Source organism: Phyllobates terribilis, unplaced genomic scaffold, assembly GCF_046119375.1.
Source record: "Phyllobates terribilis strain yellow unplaced genomic scaffold, ASM4611937v1 Scaffold_12__6_contigs__length_324123572, whole genome shotgun sequence".
Lineage (NCBI taxonomy): Eukaryota > Metazoa > Chordata > Amphibia > Anura > Dendrobatidae > Phyllobates > Phyllobates terribilis.
The window spans coordinates 298,561,810-298,581,028 of NW_027362772.1; positions in this window are offsets into that span (position 1 = coordinate 298,561,810).

The following is a 19,219-nucleotide window of genomic DNA, read 5'->3' on the forward strand; positions in this document are numbered from 1 at the left end:
ATAATAAAAATCCAGGCTCATACAAAGGTAAATACATGGTAAGCCCAGAGTAATGCCCTAGAAGACACTGCTGTTAAAGCAGCTGTAATTTTGCTACTAGCAGAGAAATACATATGTAGTTTGCAGTATGATTTACCCATGTATTCTGAGCTGTAAGATAAACTACAGCTGCAGTCCTCAGACAAAGAAAAATAAAAATGGAAGAGTAAAGAAGCAACATATATGTGATGTGTGAAGATTGGATGAAACGTCTTCCCTTCCCAGATCACTCTTCCGTATTATGATTCATTTTACATATGGTCCATGGTTCGACTGTGCTAAAGAAGCCATGATAAGTATGATAAATAAACATGGACTTGTACAAGGATTCAATTATCCACTACTACCTATGTTTCTGCCTTTACTATCCAGGCCCTGCACAACCCATTAGTCAAGGTTCTGTAATGATGCAGGCAAAGGCCATTTTATGAAGGAAGAACCCTTCAATACAATCTTCTCACTGCAAAAGGTTTTATAATGGTCAACAGCAGTCAGACCTCATCATGCATGTGTTTCAGATAAGTGTTTTTCTATCAGTTCTGATCACAATTGAAGCTATATACAAGTATCTCCAGGGTGAGCGGGATAATAAAGTCATAAAACACCATCAGGCTATAGTTGGATTGACTAATCATACTGACTGCTGCCATTGTGCTGAATCCCCTATATTGGCCACGTCAATGCCTTTTTTAGCCATCCCTTTGATGGAAGAGGATTATTTGTCTCCAATTGTTGGAACATGATATAACTTAACTTAATGATTAAATTTGGAAACGTGGTAGTAGCATCCCAAGTGGCGTGGTAGGTCAAGAACCTAAAGTGACATGTTAACCGCACCATGAAAGTGGAGAACAAACTTGATTAGAAGAAAAGTAACTTAAAATGAAGTAATGTACAAATAAAGGTCATAAATTTGGGGAAAGTTCTTTATAGATGCAATGAAGTGAGTTTCTGTGCCCAGGAAGAAAACACGCAGGAAAACAAAGAAGGTGACCATGGGTAATGCACAAAGAGATATGTTAATTGCTCATGGACAAGGTATCATTGTTTCTCTGAACAAATGGGGCATAATGTGATGGAGCATTATTTCTAATCAATAAAATACGGCTCCTGAAAAAACATATATAGACAAACTATATAAAAACAGTGACCTACTTGGTCCACCAATAACCAATTATATATGGAAATATAAAATGGAACAGTCTCACCAAGTGGACATCCTGTGCAAGTAAATCCAGGTAGAGTCCAGGTAAGGCAGTTAAATCAGATGCCTGGTCTGGATAGGAAAGGGGGGGGGCATTATCATAAGCATACCACACATTTCCCCAAAGTCCCATAGCAAGCCTGGAAAACAAAGTGCCCCTTATGACTCCCGACTAGTGATGAGCGAGCACTAAAATGCTCGGTTACTCGTTGCTCGGGTCAAGCAAATTGGAATGCTCGGGTGCTCGACCCGAGCAACGAGCCCAATGTAAGTCTATAGGAAACTCAAGCATTTTTCCACTGGCTCCCCCCAGCGGTCTGCAGAGGGCCTAAAAATTGCCCAAATCGATGGGAACAGTGCTCAAATGATATGGGAACAGCATGGGGAAGACCCCTGGAAGCATTTCTGACTCCCTGGTCACTGCTGTTAACAACGTTGTCAGAGTATTGCGCCACTTTTACGGACTTACAATAAACCATACAAAAACAAAAACAAAATGGATTTTCCTGGGAAATATGTTAAGGAACATCCTTTCCAGGGTAATGACTTGAATAGAAGGCAAAATAAATAACCAAAACCAAAAATACTCCTCCACACCTTGGGCTATGTTCACACGTTGTGTTTTTGATGCGTTTTTGCACTTTTGCATTGCTTTCAACCAAGACAAATGTATTTACCAGGAAATGTAATTTTAACATTTTACAACCTTATCTGGCCATGTGGTGTGTGACACATCATCAGACACATGCGCACAGTGCTGAAAAGACATGGGAACAGCATGGGGAAGACCTCAACATTACCCTTGCCCTCCCCAGTGCACTTATAGGTGAATGTGGCCAGGGACGGTACGGAGCCAGTCCACAATTTTTTTTGCTGACAGTTGTATTTAGCTCGGTGAAAGGACTGGCATAGGGGAAAACCCTATCTAGCCTGCAGGTCATTTCTCACAGGAAGTCCTGTAAAGCTGCTTGCACTTGAAATGTGGCCCTTTAGGCTCGTGGAGGCGGAAGCTTTTCACAACCACATGCCTCATGCCTCGTGTACATGCTCGGTCTGCAGCTGTCGCTATTTCTCCCGGTGTTGTCTCCGTCTTCTACAAGCGCGGGTCCCTGAACATTACTGCTGGTACTTTTCTGTGGGAATTTGCTTGCCTCCTACCAGCATGGAATATTTCCAGCCAACTATGGTACGACGCCATGGTATTAGCACTGCCCCCAGTACCAGTGGCGAAGCCATCCCCAATTTCCTTCTCAGGAATTTTATTTGGTAGACTGCGTGGCTGCCCAAATACATTTTCTCACAAAGGAGCTGAAGATAGAGTGGTAGCAGGTGCAAATTTCTCCTGCCTGTTAGATATGAGAGGGTGAACGGCAGCACATTGGATCAGTGGTTATCACTGAAGACTTGCAGCGCTGGGATCCTGGGATCAAATCCCAGCAAGGACAACATCTGCAAGGACTCTGTATGTTCTCCCTGTGTTTGCGTGGGTTTCCACCTCAGTAAAAAAGCAGCCATAGAGTGTCCGGGAACCTTTCCACACACTTTTCATAGCCAGGACTGCTTCTCGGCAGGGTTGGACGGTCCCACCAGAGAATCCTCTGGTGTGCCTTGGCTTCTACCTCAGGAGTGTTCATGATAGCGCTAACTTTGAAGCTGCTATGGGGTTCTTGAGCGGGGGAGAAAGGTTAGCCCTCAGAATCAAATCCTCTGGTGGGCACAATGTTTTTCAATCTGAAACAGCTTCTCAGTGGGAGTTGCATTTCACCACAGCCATATTCTTTAGCTCGGTGAAAGGACTGGCATAGAGGGAAACCGTATCTACCCCGGCTGTCATTTCTCCGTCAGCAGGTTCCGCCCATTGTCACACACCTGCCTGGTTGTATGTTCAGGGGTGAGAGCCACAGATTAGGCTGCTGTATTACAGCTTTCAACAACTCTGCAGCGCTGGGTGGTTTGTCAATTAAGCATTAGTGTTGAGCGAGCACTAAAATGCTCGGGTGCTCGAAGCTCGGGCCGAGCTCGCCGTGATACTCGGGTGCTCGACCCGAGCAACGAGCCCAATGTTAGTCTATGGGAGACTCGAGCATTTTTGCGGTGGCACCCCCAGCAGTCTTTTAAAAGCCTAACAAGTGCCCAAAACGATAGTGACAGTGCTCAAATGACATGGGGACAGCATGGGGATCGCCCCAGGAAGCATTTCTGACCCCCAGGTCACTGCTCTCAACAACGTGGTCAGAGGTATTAAGCCACTTTTACGAGCTCACAATAAAACGTTCAAAAACGAAAGTGAAACTTTTTTCCTGTGAAATATGTTAAGGAACATCCTTTCCAGGGAAAAGACTTGCGTATAAGTTAAAATAAATGGCCAAAAACAAAAATACTCCTCCACACCTTCGGCTATGTTCACAAGTAGCATTTTTTATGTGTTTTTGCACTTTTGTATTGCTTTCAACTATGACAAATGCATTCACCGGGAAATGTCATTTTAACATTTTACAACCTTATCTGGCCATGTGCTGTGTGACACATGCATAAAGTGCTGAAAAGACATGGGAACAGCATGGGGAAGACCCCTGGAAGCATCTCTGACTCCCAGGTCACTGTCTAAAAGTGTGCCCATCATAAGTGATCCTTGCCGCATCAGAAGATGCAGACTTGCAACTATCCCCATTCAAGTTCTAGTCCCAGGGCAGTGTTCAATTGTACCTCCCCCATTCCTTGCAATACAAGAGCAAGTATGCAGCCTGCCACCCACCCACCCCCAGGCTGCAATACAATACTGCTTGCTTGCTTGAACTTGAAATTGGGCCTTTTAGGCATGTGGAGGCAGAATCTGGCCACCACGTCATGGCTGTGTTGGCGGCCTGGAATCCATACTAAGTCCCCAGCCGCCCGGCGGCCGAGTGTCCATACTCGGTCCCCAGCCGCCCCGTGGCCGGGTGTCCACACCCGGTCCCCAGCCGCCTGGGGGCAGCTGGGTGTCCATAAACGGTCCCAAGCCGCCCCTATTTCTCCTTGGAACATCCCACCACACACTTTTCTTAGCTCGACCTGCTTTAGGCAGCATTGGACGAGCCTACCAGAGAACCAGACTCCTCCGGTGGGCCCTGACTTCTCCATCGGTGGAGTTGAGAGTGTCAAGGTGAGGAGCATGATGATGATGACAGAAGTTAGCATCTGCTATGTTTTTTTTTAATGCAAGTGTAAGTGTGCAGCCTGCCACCCACCCACCAGCAGACTGCAATTCCATACTGCTAGCTTGCACTTGAAATGGGGCCTTTTAGTTTGGAGGAGGCCGAAGCTGGCCACTACCTCATGGCTGTTTCGGCAGCGAGGTATCCATACTCAGTCCCCAGCAGCCCCTATTTGTCCTGGTGTGCCTTATACATAAGATTAAGCGCGCATACCAAAACATTACCGGTGCCCTCGCCAGTGCATTTAGTGGGAAGGAGAGCCTATTCTGCTGTAGTGTGTGCATGCCAAACCCCTGTTCATAGTACATGCGAAGATGCCTCCCACCTTTCACCTGTCATTGCAGACTTGCAACTATCCCCATTCAAGTCCTTGTCCCAGGGCAGTGTTCAATTGTACCTCTCCCATTCCTTGCAATGCAAGCGCAAGTATGCAGCCTGCCACCCACCCACCCCCAGGCTGCAATACCGTACTGCTTGCTTGCTTGCACTTTAAATTGGGCCTTTTAGGCATGTGGAGGCGGAATCTGGCCACCACGCCATGGCTGTGGCGGTGGTCTGGTATCCATACTCAGTCCCCAGCCGTCTGGTGGCCGGGTGTCCCCGCTTGCTCCCCAGCCTCCAGGGGGTAGCCGGGTGTCCATACTCGGTCCCCAGCCACCCCTATTTGTCCCGGTAACCTTTCCCACACTTTTCTTAGCCTGGCCTGCTTTAGGGCAGCATTGGCCGAGCCCACCGGACTATCAGACTCCTCCGGTGGGCCCTGGCTTCTCCATCAGGGGAGTTGAGAGTGCCAAGGTGAGGAGCATGATGAGGATGATATAAGTTAGCATCTTCTTTGTTTTGTTGTAATGCAAGCGCATGTATGTAGTAGCGGCTAGGCCTGAGGTGGTCAGCGTTTTGGCGCATATCCTACCTCCGCCGAGGATTGCTGGATGTTTTCCTGCTACTATCCAAGTTCTATGACTCCCGTTAAAACAAAGCTTCAGGTGATAAATGATGGATGAGGTAGTGGCAAAGGAGAAAGAGCAGGAGGAACAGGGACCATTCAAATCAATATCAGGCCAGTCAACCAGATATGTCTTGTAGGATATGTTTCTGTAACAAAAGGAGCGGTTCGGCTACACAGTTATAGGGCATACAGTGAGTGCAATGCCTACCAAAAATTTCGAGGCACTCCAATGCCCCTTGGAATTGACATGGAGGTCAGAGGGCGTTAACTAAACCTTTTTTTCCATTTATAGCAACTGGGTCTCCTGTGCACTGTTGGCCTAAGCAGTGAATGGAAGGCTTTCCAAAAATTATGAGGAACTGCAATGCCCCTTACAAGAGCCATGTGTGGCACCCCAGGGGTCTGGTCACCACAGTAATAGAGATATTACGTCGGAGAGCAAGTGGGAGGTTTCCTGGTCAGGATCCCTTAAACATGCAACGTCCTCCTGTCCCAGTCCTGGGAGGGGAGAATTCTGCCCTTATAAACTGGATCTGGGGCGGGGTTGAGTGAGTCAGAGAACAGAGAACAGTCAGAGTCAGAGTGAGAGCAAGGGAAAGTAACAGCAAGGAGCTCTGTAGGAGCTAGGAGCTAAAGACCAGGGGCTGGAAGCTGAGCAGAGCTCACCCTGGCAGAAGGCAATAGGAACCGGACACAGGAGGCTCAGTCACAAGCAAGGGACCAGCACCGCCGTCGTGGAGCGGATGCTAACAGAAGGCCCCAAGTCACCAGCCATAAGGGTGAGTACTACACGGTACACTCAGGGACGTGGGCTACTTCTACCCGCTTACAGCAAGGTAGCCAGGAAGAGTGCAGACAGACGGGAGGCCTACAACTCCACCTGGCCAGGGGAACTCCTGCTTGCTCACAGACTGACCAGGCCTCTTATGCTAGCCAGTACTCCTGGGAGGGTCTACCTTATAATCATCAGTAAAGACCCTTAACTGCACTGCATAGACTCTGAGTCGTTACTGCTGCGCTCGTGCACCATCACCCCCATCATCCACACTCACTGCCCTGAGACTATACTCCTCCCGTGGGGAGTTATCCCATTCTCTGCTGCGCACACAACACCAGCCTCAGCGGTCTGCTTCGCAGCGGTGGTACTCCCTGACCGCAATCCACGGGTGGCGCAGTCGGACAATTAACCTCAAAACATAAGAAAGACTGCCACTGGTTTGACCAGCCTGAGCCACGGGAACGGGTCACTGCCACGGAGACTACAGACCCCAGAGACCCGGCACCGGGTATCCCACACACGTGTACACACGGCCCAGGGTGCGCGTCACATGCAGTACAGCATATTACAATCTTAAGTCCCATTATTGGGGAGTGGGGGTCCCATAGTATTTGCTTTTGCCTTGTAAGCAAAAGCTGCCAAAAATTAGGATGGAGCAACTTGCAATGCCCTTTACAAGAGCCATGCAGTACAGCATATTACAAACATAAGTCCCATTATTGGGGAGTGGGTCTCCCATAGTATTTGCTTATGCTTTCCCAGCAAAAGCTGCCAAAAATTAGGACGGAGCAACTTGCAATGCCCCTTACAAGAGCCATGCAGTACAGCATATTACAAACATAAGTCCCATTATTGGGGAGTGGGTCTCCCATAGTATTTGCTTATGCTTTCCAAGCAAAAGCTGCCAAAAATTAGGGTGGAGCAACTTGCAATGCCCCTTACAAGAGCCATGCAGTACAGCATATTACAAACATAAGTCCCATTAATGGGGAGTGGGTCTCCCATAATATTTGCTTATGCTTTCCAAGCAAAAGCTGCTAAAAATTAGGACGGAGCAACTTGCAATGCCCCTTACAAGAGCCATGCAGTACAGCATATTACAAACATAAGTCCCATTATTGGGGAGTGGGTGTCCCATAGTATTTGCTTATGCCTTGCAAGCAAAAGCTGCCAAAAATTAGGACAGTGCAACTTGCAATGCCCCTTCCAAGAGCCATGCAGTACAGCATATTACAAACGTAAGTCCCATTATTGGGGAGTGGGTGTCCCAGAGCATTTGCTTATGCCTTGCAAGCAAAAGCTGCCAAAAATTAGGACGGAGCAACTTGCAATGCCCCTTACAAGAGCCATGCAGTACAGCATATTACAAACATAAGTCCCATTATTGGGGAGTGGGTCTCCCATAGTATTTGCTTATGCTTTCCAAGCAAAAGCTGCCAAAAATTAGGATGGAGCAACTTGCAATGCCCCTTACAAGAGCCATGCAGTACAGCATATTACAAACAAAAGGCCCATTATTGGGGAGTGGGTGTCCCATAGTATTTGCTTATGCCTTGCAAGCAAAAGCTGCCAAAAATAAGGACAGAGGAACTTGCAATGCTGACACCCTGGTTTTATAGTGGTGGTGGAGGCTGAGGATAAGTAGAAGAAGATAAAACAGCCGAAACGAAGAAGCGTATACCCATGTGTGGGTGTGAAGCGGTGCATGTGAATACACCTCCCGAAATAACACAGTGGATTTGACTTTATGTTACTCTGCTGTCATTTGGTGGTCATGAGAAGTCTGACCCAATCCAGCCCGTGTTAATTATGATAAGGGTCAGCTTGTCAGCAGTGTCAGTTGACAGGCGAGTGCGCTTATCAGTTATAATTCCCCCAGCGGCACTAAAAACACGCTCCGATAACACGCTAGCGGCAGGGCAGGCCAGGACCTCCAAGGCGTACAGAGCGAGTTCATTCCAAGTGTCCAGCTTGGATACCCAATAATTAAAAGGCACAGAGGAATCACGGAGGACGCAGGTACGGTCAACAAGGTACTCCCTCACCATCTTTTGAAACTTTCCACTCCTTGTGAGAGTACCCCGCGCCTCAGGGCCTGTAAGCTGGGCGGGTCTCAGAAACTGTCCCAGAACATTGACAGTGTTCCCCTGCCTCTGCTGGATTGGAGTTGCATCTCTCTTGCCTGTACGCCTTGGTTGGGCAACGAACTGTGACCTCTGCCGCTAGCATGTTCAGATGGGAATTTTTTTAAGAGTTCTGCAGCAAGGGCCTTCTGGTACTGCCTCATTTTTGTAGACCTCTCCACCTCAGGAATAAGAGAGTGAAAGTTCTCCATGTAGCGGGGGTCTACAAGTGTCACCAACCAGTAATGACTGTCACCCAACATTTTGACAATGCGAGGGTCACGGTTAAGGCAGCGTAACATAAAGTCAGCCATGCGTGCCAGACTGGTAACGGGCAAGATTTCCGTGTCCTCACCAAGATGATGACTGACCATGCTCTCCAACTCCTCCTCCTCCTCTTCCTCTTCCCCCCTGTCCTCAGGCCACCCACGCTGAACCGACGGTATGACACTTGTACAGGTACTACCGTCTACAATGAATGATAGCAGCTCCTGTTCTTCCTCCTCCTCCTCCTCCTCCTCTCCCTCATTGTCCCCCAATGCATGTTGCGATGAGATGAGGCTGGGCTGTGTGTAATCGCCCGCTACGGCTTCTTGATCCATCTCATCATACTCTGGCTGCAATGCCTCCTCTTTAATTCTCTGCAGAGAGTGTTGCAAAAGACAGACAAGTGGGATGCTGACACTAATGATGGCGTCATTGCCACTCACCATCTTGGTGGCCTCCTCAAAGTTTGTCAGGATGGTACAAATGTCAGACATCCAGGTCCACTCCTGAGGTCTTATGTGTGGAGTCTGACCTGAATATCGACAGCCTTGTTGCAGCTGGTACTCCACAACTGCTCTCTTCTGCTCACAAATCCTTTGCAACATGTGGAGGGTAGAGTTCCAACGTGTGTGGACATCACACACCAGTCGGTGTGCCGGAATCTGTAAACGCTGCTGCAACACAGCAAGGGCGGCGGAAGCTGTAGCCGACTTGCGAAATTGAGCTGACAGGTGGCGTACTTTCGCGAGCAGATCTGGCAACTCGGGGTACGATTTAAGAAACTGCTGAACCACGAGGTTAAGCACATGAGCCAGGCATGTTACGTGTGTGATCTCACCTCGCCTCAGAGCCGCCACCAGGTTACGGCCATTTTCACACACGACCATGCCGGGATGTAGGTTCAGCGGTCTCAGCCACAGATCTGCCTGCTCTTTCACAGCTGTCCACAACTCACAATCAGTGTGAGGTTTATCACCTAAGCTTATGAGTTTCAGCACAGCCTGTTGCCGCTTGGCAGAGGCAGTACTGCAATGCTTCCAGCTTGTAACTGATGTGGTGATATCTGAGATGGAGGCTGAACATGAGGAGGAGGAGGAGGATGCGCAGGAGCTGTACACTGTGGGGGCAACTCTGACTGACATAGGGCCCGCAATCCTCGGTGTGGGGAGGATGTGTTCCGTCCCAAGGTCCGACTGGGTCCCGGCTTCCACTATGTTTACCCAGTATGCCGTCAGAGAGATGTACCGTCCCTGGCCACAAGCACTTGTCCACGTGTCCGTTGTCAGGTGGACTCTCCCAGTAACTGCGTTGTTGAGGGCACGGCAGATGCTTTGGGACACGTGCTTGTGTAGTGCAGGGATGGCACACCGGGCAAAATAGTGTCGGCTGGGGACCGAGTACCGAGGGACGGCCACCGCCACAAGATTGCGGAAGGATTCCGTCTCCACCAGCCTAAAAGGCAGCATTTCCAATGCAAGCAGTCGTGAAATGTGTGAATTTAGGACTGTGGCCTGTGGGGCGTTAGCTGCGAATTTCCGCTTTCGTTCAAAGGTCTGGGATATGGACAATTGAACGCTGCGGTGGGACGTGGACGTTGATGCTGTTTCTTGAGAAACTGCCATAACAAGTGAAGACTGAGAGGAGGGGGTATCTTTACATGCAGTATGGACAGGGGATTGCCTTGCACACACAACAGGGGGTTCTATTGCATATTGCACGCACAACAGTGGAAGAAGCAGTGGTGACACCCGCTGACACTGGTCGTGGACCCTGGGTTTCGCCCCACAAAGTCTGGTGCTTTGCTGCCATGTGCCTGATCATGCTGGTGGTGGTCAGGCTGGTAGTTTTGTCACCCCTGCTGATGCTGGCATGGCAGGTGGAACATATGGCCTTTTTGGGGTTATCAGCAGAGTCTTTAAAAAAATTCCAGACTCTGGAAGACATACAGGTTGTACTGGCAACGTCCCTCTGTTGGTGTTACGGGGAACCGTTGCCTGCCTTCTGTCTGCGGCCACCACACTGCTTCTTCCTGCCTGTTGGGGTACTCTGCCTCCCTCCCCCTGTGTGCTGCTGGCCTCACTCTGCATGTCCTCCTTCCACGTTGGGTCAGTTACTAGATCATACACCACCTCCTTCTCTTCCACTTGCGCACCACGATCCTCCTCCTCACTTCCTGGCAATTGTGTCTCGTAATCGTCCACCTCTTGTGACAGATTGCCAACGTCGACTTCCTGTGGCTGTGGCTGTTCAAATATTTGGGCATTGCAACATGGGATCTCCTCTTCCACCACTTCAAGCGTATCAGGCGAGGGGCCCGAATATGGAAATGGACCAGTGAACAGCTCTTCAGAGTGTCCAAGTGTGGGATCACTTGCTTTCTGACGACACTCGGCATGGTGGGAGGAAGGAGCATCAGGCTGAGGAGGAGTATGCGGTCGAGACTCACGGCTACTCACGGCGCCTTGCCCATTGTAAATGAAGTAAAATAGCTTACACTTGCACTATCAATGGAAAAAGGGTAATAAAGAGTAGATTAGAACCGTGGAAGAGGAAAACCACAGTTATTGTTTACTGGGGTATACCACACTTTTTTAAATAGAGATATTTGCGGCTGAACAGTGAGCGACACACTCAAATTGCTTTTTTTTTAGATACCAAAGGCCCAAAGCTAGATAGTACAGCGATTTGACCCGTGGAACTGCGAAACCACACTGGGATGTTGGGCCTACACAAGACTATTTTCAACAGATATATTTTTGTGTCACAACAGTCAGGAGACACTACTGTTTTTCTTTACGGAAAAAACTACCAAAGGCTGAATAATAGAGATTTTTTACCGTGGGATGGCAAAACCACAGTTATTGCTTATTGGGGTATACCGCACTATTTTAAATAGAGATATTTGCGGCTGAACAGTGAGCGACACACTCAAACTGCTTTTTTTTTAGATACCAAAGGCCCAAAACTGGATAGTACAGCGATTTGACCCGTGGAACTGCGAAACCACTCTGGGATGTCGGGCCTACACAAGACTATTTTCAACAGATATATTTTTGTGTCACAACAGCCAGGAGACACTACTGTTTTGCTTTATGGAAAAAACTACCAAAAGCTGAATAATAGAGATTTTTTACAGTAGGATGGCAAAACCACAGTTATTGTTTACTGGAGTATACCACACTTTTTTAAATAGAGATATTTGCGGCTGAACAGTGAGCGACACACTCAAACTGCTTTTTTTTTTAGATACCAAAGGCCCAAAACTGGATAGTACAGCAATTTGACCCGTGGAACTGCGAAACCACACTGGGATGTCGGGCCTACACAAGACTATTTTCAACAGATATATTTTTGTGTCACAACAGTCAGGAGATACTACTGTTTTTCTTTACGGAAAAAACTACCAAAAGCTGAATAATAGAGATTTTTTACCATGGGATGGCAAAACCACAGTTATTGTTTACTGGGGTATACCACACTTTTTTAATTAGAGATATTTGCGACTGAACAGTGAGCGACACACTCAAACTGCTTTTTTTTAGATACCAAAGGCCCAAAACTGGATAGTACAGCGATTTGACCCGTGGAACTGCGAAACCACACTGGGATGTCGGGCCTACACAAGACTATTTTCAACAGATATATTTTTGTGTCACAACAGTCAGGGGACACTACTGTTTTTCTTTACGGAAAAAACTACCAAAGCCTGAATAATAGAGATTTTTTACCGTGGGATGGCAAAACCACAGTTATTGTTTACTGGGGTATACCACACTTTTTTAAATAGAGATATTTGCGGCAGAACAGTGAGCGACACACTCAAACTGTTTTTTTTAGATAACAAAGGCCCAAAACTGGATAGTACAGCGATTTGACCCGTGGAACTGCGAAACCACACTGGGATGTCGGGCCTACACAAGACTATTTTCAACAGATATATTTTTGTGTCACAACAGTCAGGAGACACTACTGTTTTTCTTTATGGAAAATATACCAAAACCTGAATAATAGAGATTTTTTACCGTGGGATGGCAAAACCACAGTTATTGTTTACTGGGGAATACCAGACTTTTTTAAATATATAGATTTGCGGCTGAACAGTGAGCGACACACTCAAACTGTTTTATTTTTTAGATACAAATGGCCCAAAATGGATAATACAGAGGTTTGAACCGTGGAAGTGCAAAACAACACTTCTGTTTCTCTAGCCTACACCAGACTATTTTCAACAGTTAAATTTGTGTCTGAAAAATCAGAGACACGCTTTTTTTTTTGTGGGGGGGGGGACACCAAAAGGTTAATAAGACGGGTATTTGTACAGTGTGAAGGAGGAAAAAAAAGGAGGATTTAGATGAAAAGAAAAGGATTTTTCCTGGCCCCCGAAACCTGGTGCAAAGTCCAGCAATTTCAGCAACAGGAGCACACAGGACTGTAATGCAGCGTTTGCTGGTATAACCACTGTGTCTCCTATACAGCCTGCCTGCCTGGAATCTGGGATGGATATTAGTCCTGAGAAGGACTGTTTGTTTGTTCTGGCAGCCTTTACAGACCCTACACTAACTATTTCGCAGTTTATATCTCTCCCTAAATCAGCAGCGCTGTCTCTATACTGTCTAATCCGGAGCGACTGTGTCCAAGATGGCTGCGCCCAGTTTTAAATACTCGAGGTGACGCTGTGCGGCCAGCCAATCACTGTAATGCCCACAAACAACATGGCTGCAGCATTACAGTGACTGGTTGGCAATCCCTGCATGTTCATTGGCTCTGTAAAGAGCGCCAAACATGCAGGGCGGAGACCCGAGCTCCCGCCCGAGTAACCAGGAAATGTTCGGTGCTCGCCGAACATCCCGAGTAGCGTGATGCTCGGGCGAGTACCGAGAAGTGTCGAGCATGTTCGCCCAACACTATTAAGCATTAAGCATGTTATCTTCAGCACAGCCTGTTGCCACTTGGCCAAGGCAGTGCTGCAGTGCTGTCAGCTTATGACTGATGTGGTCATTTCGGAGATGGAGGAGGAGGTGCATGAGCTGAACAATGTGATTACATTGTTGTTAAATTGGTGGTGCTGTTTTTATACTAAAGAAAGATCCTATTGTTTTGTTTTTTTTAAGTTTTTTTTTAAGACAAATGCATTCACCGGGAAATGTCATTTAACATTTTACAACCTTAGCTGGCAATGTGGTGTGTGACACATCATCAGACACTTCCTGTTTTATTTATGATGGAGGGACTCTGAAAGTCATAAATCCTATTTTTATAGGGACATCAGACGGCCCTTACTATTCTTAAAAGGCCAGCAGTCGGCCCTAGCTATTGTTAGAGAGCCATCAGCCGGCTATGCTTTGTTGTTCCCATTATTAACAAGTGGGTCTCCTATACAGTTATTGTGTATCCAGTGACTGCAAGGGCTGCCAAAAATTTGGACGCAACCCAAAACCCCTTTGAAGAGACGTAGAGGAGGGTCTCAGTAAAAAAAATGTTCCCATTATAAAGGAGCGGGTCTCCTATAGTGGTAATGCCCATGATGTGACTGCAAGGGCTGGAAAAATTTGGGAAAAACCCCACTAAGAAAGACACATGGAGCAGGGCCACAGTAACAAGGTACGACATGTTCCCATTAGAAAGGAGAGGGTCTGCTATACAGCTATAGGGTATGCAGTGAGTCCAACGGCTGACTAATTTTAGGAAAAACCCCACTAAGAATTTAAAGACACACGGAGCAGGGCCACAGTAACAAATTACGACATGTTCCTATTAGAAAGTGTAACATCCCTGGCGGCGTGCATGCATAGTGCACCACCTCCCACTATGCAAGACCGCAATCTTTCCTGTCACTCCATGCTGCACTCTTTGCTCCAGTGTCTGCTCTGTCCATGTCTCTTGTCTGATTGCTTAGGGTGTCGGCGCGGCTTTCTGCTTGTTTCTTATAGCTACTGTGTGCACAGTCCTAATGCATCCCCAGCCTATTGCTGTGAGTCACTGGATACTTAAACCCCCTCCACCCAGTAGGAGGTGCCTGAGCAACACTTTTACTCAGTTTGCCTTTTCAAACTGAGGTGCCAGGTCCTGTTCTGACTCTAGTCTGTCCGCCACCCTGGGGGCCGAGTACCCAGGGCTCTTTCTTGTACCTGTGAATTCTAGTCTGTTTCCGCCACCCTAGGGGCTGAGTTCCCAGGCTCATTCCTGTATCATGTTCCCGGTTTAGTTCCTGTCTGAACAGTGTTCTAGTCCGTTACCTGTTTGTCTCTGTCTGTTCCTTTCCCTTTCCTGCAGTATCTGAACCTGCACCTAACTCCAACTCGTTGTCTTTGTACTTCTGTTTGTGAGTTTTGTGTCCACTCACTACTTCATTGCAAGTACCTTGTGTGCATCTGGTTCTGCTCATTCTGTTTCCCTGCCTCTGTATCTAAACCCTGTGTTCCAGCAATCTTCTTGTGTTCTCCAGTCTGTTCCATGTGAACAGAGCCCTGTCCTCTCTGCCTTCAGCTTCTGCTCTGTCCTGCTCCGCTTTTTCACCGCTCCGGCGGTTCCTCTCTGCTCCGCTTGTTTACCGCACCTGCAGTTCTGTTCTGCTCTGCTTGTTCACCGCTCTGGCGGTTCCGCTATTCTCTGCTCTGCTCCGCTCTGCTTGTTCACCGCTCCTGCAGTTTTGCTCCGCTCTGCTTGTTCACCGCTCCAGCAGTTCCGCTCTGCTCCGCTTGTTTACCGCACCTGTGGTTCTTTTCTGCTCTGCTTGTTCACCGCTCTGGCGGTTCCACTATGCTCCGCTTGTTTACTGCACCTGCGGTTCTATTCTGCTCTACTCCGGTGGTTTTGCTCTGCTGTCCTCCGCACCTGCGGCTCCGTTCCTGTGTGCCAGTCTGAACTGGTCCCTATCCTACCTGCGTTCCTACCTGCCAGTACCCGCCTGTTTGCATACCAGCCGTGCCTGCCAGTCCCCTCCTGTCTGCATACCAGCCGCACCTGCGGTTTTGCTCTGCTCTGCTTGTTCACCGCGCCTGCGATTTTGCTCTGCTGTCCCCCGCACCTGCAGCTCCGTTCCTGTGTCTCAGTCTGAACTGGTCCCTATCCTACCTGCGTTCCTACCTGCCAGTACCCGCCAGTCTGCATACCAGCCATGCCTGCCAGTGCCCACCTGTCTGTATACCAGCCTATCCTGCTTGTTCCTGCATTCCCCGGTGTGGGTCAACAGCTGTGACCGGGGTCTGACCTGGAGTAGCACCTGGTCATTCTGCTCGGTTCCTCCCTGGTTCACGGAGTTGACAGAGCCACCGTGTGACCTTGGTCGGACCGAGTTGATACTTAGTTACACCCCTCCAGGCACTCCTCGGTTCATGGTACAGTGGGATCACTAATCACGCTCATGCCAGTCAGTCCGAGCGCGAGTGTAACAGTTTGCTCAGGCCATGGTTCCCATTGAGCCCCATGGCCTTTCGCTCTCAGAGACATTTTGAATCCTTGTCTGGCGAATACGTACACCAGGAAAAACTTTTTTTTTTCTCAATCTGTGGCCCAGGCGATTTACACACAAGCCCAAATGAATCTGTCAGCACTCGTTCCTGCGGATCCACCACGGTACTATGGGGATCCAAAACGAAGCCATGCATTTGTGGAGCAATGCATGCTGCATTTCAAATTCTATGCTCACTATTTTCCTACTGATCAGGTTAAAGTAGCATTCATGATGTCCTCCCTAGTGGGTGATGCCTTGAAATGGATCACCCCCCTATGGGAAGCATGGGATCCTATCGTCTCTGACCTGCAGTCCTTCCTGGTGGCCTTTCTAATGGTCTTCGATGACCCTAACCCTGAGGCTTCTGCTAAAGCTTCCCTTCCCAGTATCCTGGAGCAGCCCCGATGGGTAATGTGTGTAGGTAGCCTACCAGTTCTCCAGCCTAAAGAGACTGCTGCCCACACAGAACCCACACAGGATGACAATGCTCCACAGAATACTTCCCTTCCCAACCTCAAGAGGCAGTCCAGACGTGCAAGGCATAGAGGTAAACCGTCACGCCAGGTTCTGTCCTCCCAAAGACCTCTTGTTCCCCAGCCTGTAGAGGCAGCTCTCCACACAGAATCCATGAAGGATGACTATGTTCGTCAGGCAAAGCAGAGGCCAGAACTCAGTCACAAAATCGGATTGCGGTCCCGCTGCGGTTGTTTGGGACCTCCTGACGGTCTTTGTCCAGCGAAAGTTGGAGAATCCCAAGACATTAGGCCTGTAGGAGAGGCTGCCCTTGGCGTTAGTGTTTCCTCTCCACAGATGACCATGACTGTCTCCGTGGCAAGTGAAGGCCTCGGATTAACCGGAAGTTTCGGGCTTAAAGTCTTGGAGAGTCGGTGTCTGATTCCCGTCCGACAACTGCAGAAGCCGATTTGGGCATTGTCAGCAGAATGACGAGCCCTACTCAGAAACAGTCAAAATATGTCTGTACAAATTAAGCTCCAGATTGGAGCATTACACATGAAGAAGTTCACATTCCAGGTGCTGAATGGTTTACCCACAGATCGTTCAGAGCTGAGAGATCTAGTGCCCGCTCGGGTCTGGAGATCGGGACTGCTGCGGTGCAAGAGGTGTCCAGTCCCCATATCTTCAGGACAGTCAGCAGTTTCTTCTTCTTTACCAGATCTGATAGTCGCTGATTCGCTGTGCGCTGAAGTCTCTGAAGGAAGGGAAGCGGAGGCATTGTTCCCACACAGTCTCGACGATTGTACCAATGATCTGGCTTTAGGCACCGCCCCGCCTCGCAGACATGTCATCTCAGAAACCAGACTGAAGTTGGTCCCTAATCAAGGATCCTCCATCTCTAACAAATCTGGAAATAAGTACATAAAGGCGGTGGCTACCTCCAAGTCTCTTAAGTTGCATCCTGAATCCTCCGGGGTGCTATCGGATAACAAATGGAGAGAGACCTTTCTTCACCCTGTACCTGGTACTTCGCCCACTTCATTCAGTAAGCTTGGCAAAGTGTACGTCAAGGCGGTGGTTACCGCCGAGTCTCTGCACCCCTCCAACCAGGCGGAGGACTTCCAGTTGTCTCCTGAATCCTCCAGGTTGCTACCTGATAACAAAGGAGAGAGACTTTTCTGCACCCTGTACCTGGTACTTCGCCCACTTCATCCAGTAAGCTTGGCAAAGTGTACATCAGAGCGGTGGCTAACCCCGAGTCTCTGCACCCCTCCAACCTGGTGGAGGACCTCCAGTTGTCCCATGAATCCTATGGGGTGCTACCCGATATTGATAAGTGGAGAGAGACTTTCCTGTGTCCTGCTCCTGGTACCTCGCCCACTTCATCTGTTGCTGAGGATGGCCCGATGGAAGGAAGCATCCTAGTTACCAAGAGGATGAGACCAGCTTTGTTCCCTCTAGTGGACAGAAGAGGAAATCTTCTTGAGGAGAAGGATCGGCCTCCAAATTCTCTGCAGAAGATCCTTGCTGGCTGGAGGTAGAGGGGGCATAAACGGGAGGTACTGTAAATTCCCTGGCGGCGTGCTTGCATAGTGCACCACCTCCCACTATGCAAGACCGCAATCTTACCTGTCAGTCCATGCTGCACTCTTTGCTCCAGTGTCTGCTCTGTCCATGTCTCTTGTCTGATTGCTTAGGGCGTCGGCGCGGCTTTCTGCTTGTTTCTTATAGCTACTGTGTGCACAGTCCTAATGCATCCCCAGCATATTGCTGTGAGTAACTGGATAATTAAACCCCTCCACCCAGTGGGAGGTGCCTGAGCAACACTTTCACTCAGTTTGTCTTTTCAAACTGAGGTGCCAGGTCCTGTCCTGACGCTAGTCTGTCCACCACCCTGGGGGCCGAGTAACCAGGGCTCTTTCCTGTACCTGTAACTTCTAGTCTGTTTCCGCCACCCTGGGGCCGAGTACCCAGGGCCACTACCTGTATCTCTGACTTCTAGTTTGTTTCCGCCACTCTGGGGGCTGAGTTCTCATGCTCGTTCCTGTATCTTGTTCCTGGTTCAGTTCCTTTCTGAACAGTGTTCTAGTACGTTACCTGTTTGTATCTGTCTGTTCCTTTCCCTTTCCTGCAGTATATGAACTTGCACCTAACTCCAACTCGTTGTCTTTGTACTTCTGTTTGTGAGTTTTGTGTCCACTCGCTACTTCATTGCAAGTACCTTGTGTGTATCTGGTTCTGCTCGTTCTGTTTCTCTGCCTCTGTATCTAAACCCTGTGTTCCAGCTATCTTCTTGTGTTCTCCAGTCATGTGAACAGAGCCCTGTCCTGTCTTCCTTCACCTTCTGCTCTGTCCTGCTCCGCTTGTTCACCGCTCCGGCGGTTCTGCTCTGCTCCGCTTGTTTACCACACCTGCGGTTCTGTTCTACTCTGCTTGTTCACCGCTCTGGCGGTTCCACTCTGCTTGTTCACCGCGCCTGCAGTTTTGCTCCGCTCTGCTTGTTTACCGCACCAGCGGTTCTGCTCTGCTCCGCTTGTTTACCGCACCTGCGGTTCTGTTCTGCTCCGCTTGTTGACCGCTCTGGCGGTTCCACTCTCCTCCACTTGTTTACTGCACCTGCGGTTCTATTCTGTTCTGCATGTTCACCGCTCCGGCGGTTCCGCTCTTCTCCGCTCTGCTTGTTCACCACAGTTGTGGTTTTGCTCCGCTCTGCTTGTTCACGGCTCCATCGTTTCCCCTCTGCTTCGCTTGTTTAC